Here is a 7,619-nt window from a genome sequence, read left to right as displayed (position 1 = left end):
ATTCACTAATAGGAGTGAGAAAAACATCACGGGGTAGTGAGCATTGTATGGGTGCGTGTTACATTACATTCACTAGTAGGAGTGAGAAAAACATCACGGGGTGGTGTGAATCGCAGAGCCTGAATTAGGATAGGCAGTGAGTGGCAATGTAGGATGGAGAAAAGCACCGCGGGGTGGTCAGTAAGGGGAAGTCAGGGAACATGCAATGGCAATGTAGGATAGGTTTCTGAAAAACATCGCAGGGTGGTGCGCATTGTATGGTTGTGTGTTACATTACATTCACTAGTAGGAGTGAGAAAAACATCACGGGGTGGTGTGAATTGGAGGGTCTGAATTAGGATAGGCAGTGAGTGGCAATGTAGGATGGAGAAAAGCATCGCGGGGTGGTCAGAATGGGGAGGTCATGGAACATGCAGTGGCATGTAGGATAGGTTTCTGAAAAACATCGCGGGGTTGTGCGCATTGTGTGGGTGTGTGTTACATTACATTCACTAGTAGGAGTGAGAAAAACATCACAGGGTGGTGCGCATTGTATGGGTGTGTGTTACATTACATTCACTAGTAGGAGTGAGAAAAACATCACGCGGTGGTGCGCATTTTATGGGTGTGTGTTACATTACATTCACTAGTAGGAGTGAGAAAAACATCACGGGTGGTGTGAATCGGAGGGTCTGAATTAGGATAGGCAGTGAGTGGCAATGTAGGATGGAGAAAAGCACCGCGGGCTGGTCAGCATGGGGAGGTCAGGGAACATGCAGTGGCAATGTAGGATATTTTTCTGAAAAATATCGCGGGGTGGTGCGCATTGTATAGGTGTGTGTTACATTACATTCACTAGTAGGAGTGAGAAAAACATCACGGGGTGGTGTGAATCGAAGGGTCTGAATTAGGATAGGCAGTGAGTTGCAATGTAGGATGGAGGAAAGCACCGCGGGGTGGTCAGCATGGGGAGGTCAGGGAACATGCAGTGGCTATGTAGGATAGGTTTCTGAAAAACATCACGGTGTGGTGCGCATTTTATGGGTGTGTGTTACATTACATTCACGAGTAGGAGTGAGAAAAACATCACGGGGTGGTGCGCATTGTATGGGTGTGTTTTACATTACATTCACTAGTAGGAGTGATAAAAACATCACGGCGTGATGTGAATCGGAGGGTCTGAATTACGATAGGCAGTGAGTGGCAATGTAGGATGGAGAGAAGCACCGCGGGGTGGTCAGAATGGGGACTTCAGGAAACATGCAGTGGCAAAGTAGGATAGGTTTCTGAAAAACATCGCGGGGTGGTACACATTATATGGGTTTGTGTTGCATAACATTCACTAGTAGGAGTGAGAAAAACATCACGGGGTGGTGTGAATAGGAGGGTCTGATTTAGGATAGGCAGTGAGTGGCAATGTCGGAGAGAGAAAAGCACCGCGCGGTGGTCAGCATGGGGAGGTCAGGGAACATGCAGTGGCAATGTAGGATAGGTTTCTGAAAAGCATCCCGGGTTGGTGCGCATTGTATGGGTGTGTGTTACATTACATTCACTAGTAGGGATGAGAAAAACATCACGGGGTGGTGCGCAATGTATGGGTGTGTGTTACATTACATTCACTAGACGGAGTGAGAAAAACATCACGGGGTGGTGTGAATCAGAGGGTCTGAATTAGGATAGGCAATGAGTGGCAATGTAGGATGGAAAAAAGCACCGCGTGGTGGTCAGCATGGGGAGGTCAGGGAACATGCAATGGCAATGTAGGATAGGTTTCTGAAAAACATCGCGGGGTGGTGCGCATTGTATGGTTGTCTGTTACATTACATTCACTAGTAGGAGTGAGAAAAACATTACGGGGTGGTGTGAATCGGAGGGTCTGAATTAGGATAGGCAGTGAGGGCACTGTAGGAAGGAGAAAAGCACCGCGGGTCCGTCAGCATGGGGAGGTCAGGGAACATGCAGTGGCAAATTAGGATAGTTTTCTGAAAAACATCGCGGGGTGGTGCGCATTGTATGGGTGTGTGTTACATTACATTCACTAGTAGGAGTGAGAAAAATATCACGGGGTGGTGCGCATTGTATGGGTGTGTGTTACATTACATTCACTAGTAGGAGTGAGAAAAACATCACGGTGTGGTGTGAATCACAGGGTCTGAATTAGGATAGGCAGTGAGTGGCAATGTAGGATGGAGAAAAGCACCGCGGGGTGGTCAGCATGGGGAGGTCAGGGAACATGCAGTGGCAATGTAGGATAGGTTTATGAAAAACATAGCGGGGTGGTGCGCATTGTATGGTTGTGTGTAACATTACATTCACTAGTAGGAGTGAGAAAAACATCACGGGGTAGTGAGCATTGTATGGGTGCGTGTTACATTACATTCACTAGTAGGAGTGAGAAAAACATCACGGGGTGGTGTGAATCGCAGGGCCTGAATTAGGATAGGCAGTGAGTGGCAATGTAGGATGGAGAAAAGCACCGCGGGGTGGTCAGCATGGGGAGGTCAGGGAACGTGCAATGGCAATGTAGGATAGGTTTCTGAAAAACATCGCAGGGTGGTGCGCATTGTATGGTTGTGTGTTACATTACATTCACTAGTAGGAGTGAGAAAAACATCACGGGTTGGTGTGAATTGGAGGGTCTGAATTAGGATTGGCAGTGAGTGGCAATGTAGGATGGAGAAAAGCACCGCGGGGTGGTCAGAATGGGGAGGTCATGGAACATGCAGTGGCAATGTAGGATAGGTTTCTGAAAAACATCGCGGGGTGGTGCGCATTGTATGTGTGTGTGTTACATTACATTCACTAGTAGGAGTGAGAAAAACATCACAGGGTGGTGCGCATTGTATGGGTGTATGTTACATTACATTCACTAGTAGGAGTGAGAAAAACATCACGCGGTGGTGCGCATTGTATGGGTGTGTGTTACATTACATTCACTAGTAGGAGTGAGAAAAACATCACGGGGTGGTGTGAATCGGAGGGTTTGAATTAGGATAGGCAGTGAGTGGCAATGTAGGATGGAGAAAAGCACCGCGGGCTGGTCAGCATGGGGAGGTCAGTGAACATGCAGTGGCAATGTAGGATATTATTCTGAAAAATATCGCGGGGTGGTGCGCATTGTATGGGTGTGTGTTACATTACATTCACTAGTAGGAGTGAGAAAAACATCACGGGGTGGTGTGAATCGAAGGGTCTGAATTAGGATAGGCAGTGAGTGGCAATGTAGGATGGAGGAAAGCACCGCGGGGTGGTCAGCATGGGGAGGTCAGGGAACATGCAGTGGCAATGAACGATAGTTTTCTGAAAAACATCATGGGGTGGCGCGCATTGTATGGGTGTGTGTTACGTTACATTCACTAGTAGGAGTGAGAAAAACATCACGGGGTGGTGTGATTCGGAGGGTCTGTATTAGGATAGGCAGTGAGTGGCAATGTAGGATGGAGAAAAGCACCGCGGGGTGGTCAGCATGGGGAGGTCAGGGAACATGCAGTGGCAATGTAGGATAGCTTTATGAAAAATATCACGGGGTGCTGCGCATTGTATGGGTTTGTGTTACATTACATTCACTAGTAGGAGTGAGAAAAACATCACGGGGTTGTGTGAATCGGAGGGTCTGAATTAGGATAGGCAGTGAGTGGCAATGAAGGATGGAGAAAAGCTCCGTGGGGTGGTCAGCATGCGGACGTCAGGGAACATGCAGTGGCGATGTAGGATAGGTTTCTGAAAAACATCGCGGGATGGTGCACATTGTATGGGTGTGTGTTACATAACATTCACTAGTAGGAGTGAGAAAAACATCACAGGGTGGTGTGAATCGGAGGGTCTGAATTAGGATAGGCAGTGAGTGGCAATGTAGGATGGAGAAAAGCACCGCAGGATGGTCAGCATGGGGAGGTCAGGGAACATGCAGTGGCACTGAACGATAGTTTTCTGAAAAACATCATGGGGTGGTGCGCATTGTATGGGTGTGTGTTACATTACATTCACTAGTAAGAGTGAGAAAAACATCACGGGTCGTGTGAATCGGAGGGTCTGAATTAGGATAGGCAGTGAGTGGCAATGTAGGATGGAGAAAAGCACCGCGGGGTGGTCAGCATGGGGAGGTCAGGGAACATGCAGTGGCAATGTAGGATAGGTTTCTGAAAAACATCGCGGGGTGGTGCGCATTGTATGGTTGTGTGTTACATTACATTCACTAATAGGAGTGAGAAAAACATCACGGGGTAGTGAGCATTGTATGGGTGCGTGTTACATTACATTCACTAGTAGGAGTGAGAAAAACATCACGGGGTGGTGTGAATCGCAGAGCCTGAATTAGGATAGGCAGTGAGTGGCAATGTAGGATGGAGAAAAGCACCGCGGGGTGGTCAGGAAGGGGAAGTCAGGGAACATGCAATGGCAATGTAGGATAGGTTTCTGAAAAACATCGCAGGGTGGTGCGCATTGTATGGTTGTGTGTTACATTACATTCACTAGTAGGAGTGAGAAAAACATCACGGGGTGGTGTGAATTGGAGGATCTGAATTAGGATAGGCAGTGAGTGGCAATGTAGGATGGAGAAAAGCATCGCGGGGTGGTCAGAATGGGGAGGTCATGGAACATGCAGTGGCATGTAGGATAGGTTTCTGAAAAACATCGCGGGGTTGTGCGCATTGTGTGGGTGTGTGTTACATTACATTCACTAGTAGGAGTGAGAAAAACATCACAGGGTGGTGCGCATTGTATGGGTGTGTGTTACATTACATTCACTAGTAGGAGTGAGAAAAACATCACGCGGTGGTGCGCATTTTATGGGTGTGTGTTACATTACATTCACTAGTAGGAGTGAGAAAAACATCACGGGGTGGTGTGAATCGGAGGGTCTGAATTAGGATAGGCAGTGAGTGGCAATGTAGGATGGAGAAAAGCACCGCGGGCTGGTCAGCATGGGGAGGTCAGGGAACATGCAGTGGCAATGTAGGATATTTTTCTGAAAAATATCGCGGGGTGGTGCGCATTGTATAGGTGTGTGTTACATTACATTCACTAGTAGGAGTGAGAAAAACATCACGGGGTGGTGTGAATCGAAGGGTCTGAATTAGGATAGGCAGTGAGTTGCAATGTAGGATGGAGGAAAGCACCGCGGGGTGGTCAGCATGGGGAGGTCAGGGAACATGCAGTGGCTATGTAGGATAGGTTTCTGAAAAACATCACGGTGTGGTGCGCATTTTATGGGTGTGTGTTACATTACATTCACGAGTAGGAGTGAGAAAAACATCACGGGGTGGTGCGCATTGTATGGGTGTGTTTTACATTACATTCACTAGTAGGAGTGATAAAAACATCACGGCGTGATGTGAATCGGAGGGTCTGAATTACGATAGGCAGTGAGTGGCAATGTAGGATGGAGAGAAGCACCGCGGGGTGGTCAGAATGGGGACTTCAGGAAACATGCAGTGGCAAAGTAGGATAGGTTTCTGAAAAACATCGCGGGGTGGTACACATTATATGGGTTTGTGTTGCATAACATTCACTAGTAGGAGTGAGAAAAACATCACGGGGTGGTGTGAATAGGAGGGTCTGATTTAGGATAGGCAGTGAGTGGCAATGTCGGAGAGAGAAAAGCACCGCGCGGTGGTCAGCATGGGGAGGTCAGGGAACATGCAGTGGCAATGTAGGATAGGTTTCTGAAAAGCATCCCGGGTTGGTGCGCATTGTATGGGTGTGTGTTACATTACATTCACTAGTAGGGATGAGAAAAACATCACGGGGTGGTGCGCATTGTATGGGTGTGTGTTACATTACATTCACTAGAAGGAGTGAGAAAAACATCACGGGGTGGTGTGAATCAGAGGGTCTGAATTAGGATAGGCAATGAGTGGCAATGTAGGATGGAAAAAAGCACCGCGTGGTGGTCAGCATGGGGAGGTCAGGGAACATGCAATGGCAATGTAGGATAGGTTTCTGAAAAACATCGCGGGGTGGTGCGCATTGTATGGTTGTCTGTTACATTACATTCACTAGTAGGAGTGAGAAAAACATTACGGGGTGGTGTGAATCGGAGGGTCTGAATTAGGATAGGCAGTGAGGGCACTGTAGGAAGGAGAAAAGCACCGCGGGTCCGTCAGCATGGGGAGGTCAGGGAACATGCAGTGGCAAATTAGGATAGTTTTCTGAAAAACATCGCGGGGTGGTGCGCATTGTATGGGTGTGTGTTACATTACATTCACTAGTAGGAGGGAGAAAAATATCACGGGGTGGTGCGCATTGTATGGGTGTGTGTTACATTACATTCACTAGTAGGAGTGAGAAAAACATCACGGTGTGGTGTGAATCACAGGGTCTGAATTAGGATAGGCAGTGAGTGGCAATGTAGGATGGAGAAAAGCACCGCGGGGTTGTCAGCATGGGGAGGTCAGGGAACATGCAGTGGCAATGTAGGATAGGTTTATGAAAAACATAGCGGGGTGGTGCGCATTGTATGGTTGTGTGTAACATTACATTCACTAGTAGGAGTGAGAAAAACATCACGGGGTAGTGAGCATTGTATGGGTGCGTGTTAGATTACATTCACTAGTAGGAGTGAGAAAAACATCACGGGGTGGTGTGAATCGCAGGGCCTGAATTAGGATAGGCAGTGAGTGGCAATGTAGGATGGAGAAAAGCACCGCGGGGTGGTCAGCATAGGGAGGTCAGGGAACGTGCAATGGCAATGTAGGATAGGTTTCTGAAAAACATCGCAGGGTGGTGCGCATTGTATGGTTGTGTGTTACATTACATTCACTAGTAGGAGTGAGAAAAACATCACGGGTTGGTGTGAATTGGAGGGTCTGAATTAGGATTGGCAGTGAGTGGCAATGTAGGATGGAGAAAAGCACCGCGGGGTGGTCAGAATGGGGAGGTCATGGAACATGCAGTGGCAATGTAGGATAGGTTTGTGAAAAACATCGCGGGGTGGTGCGCATTGTATGTGTGTGTGTTACATTACATTCACTAGTAGGAGTGAGAAAAACATCACAGGGTGGTGCGCATTGTATGGGTGTATGTTACATTACATTCACTAGTAGGAGTGAGAAAAACATCACGCGGTGGTGCGCATTGTATGGGTGTGTGTTACATTACATTCACTAGTAGGAGTGAGAAAAACATCACGGGGTGGTGTGAATCGGAGGGTTTGAATTAGGATAGGCAGTGAGTGGCAATGTAGGATGGAGAAAAGCACCGCGGGCTGGTCAGCATGGGGAGGTCAGTGAACATGCAGTGGCAATGTAGGATATTATTCTGAAAAATATCGCGGGGTGGTGCGCATTGTATGGGTGTGTGTTACATTACATTCACTAGTAGGAGTGAGAAAAACATCACGGGGTGGTGTGAATCGAAGGGTCTGAATTAGGATAGGCAGTGAGTGGCAATGTAGGATGGAGGAAAGCACCGCGGGGTGGTCAGCATGGGGAGGTCAGGGAACATGCAGTGGCAATGAACGATAGTTTTCTGAAAAACATCATGGGGTGGCGCGCATTGTATGGGTGTGTGTTACGTTACATTCACTAGTAGGAGTGAGAAAAACATCACGGGGTGGTGTGATTCGGAGGGTCTGTATTAGGATAGGCAGTGAGTGGCAATGTAGGATGGAGAAAAGCACCGCGGGGTGGTCAGCATGG

Source organism: Cavia porcellus, unplaced genomic scaffold, assembly GCF_034190915.1.
Source record: "Cavia porcellus strain 051 isolate PalLab524CR breed Dunkin Hartley unplaced genomic scaffold, mCavPor4.1 scaffold_57, whole genome shotgun sequence".
Taxonomy (NCBI): Eukaryota; Metazoa; Chordata; class Mammalia; order Rodentia; family Caviidae; genus Cavia; species Cavia porcellus.
The sequence above is the reverse complement of the archived record's forward strand: the minus strand, read 5'-3'. Positions refer to the sequence as shown.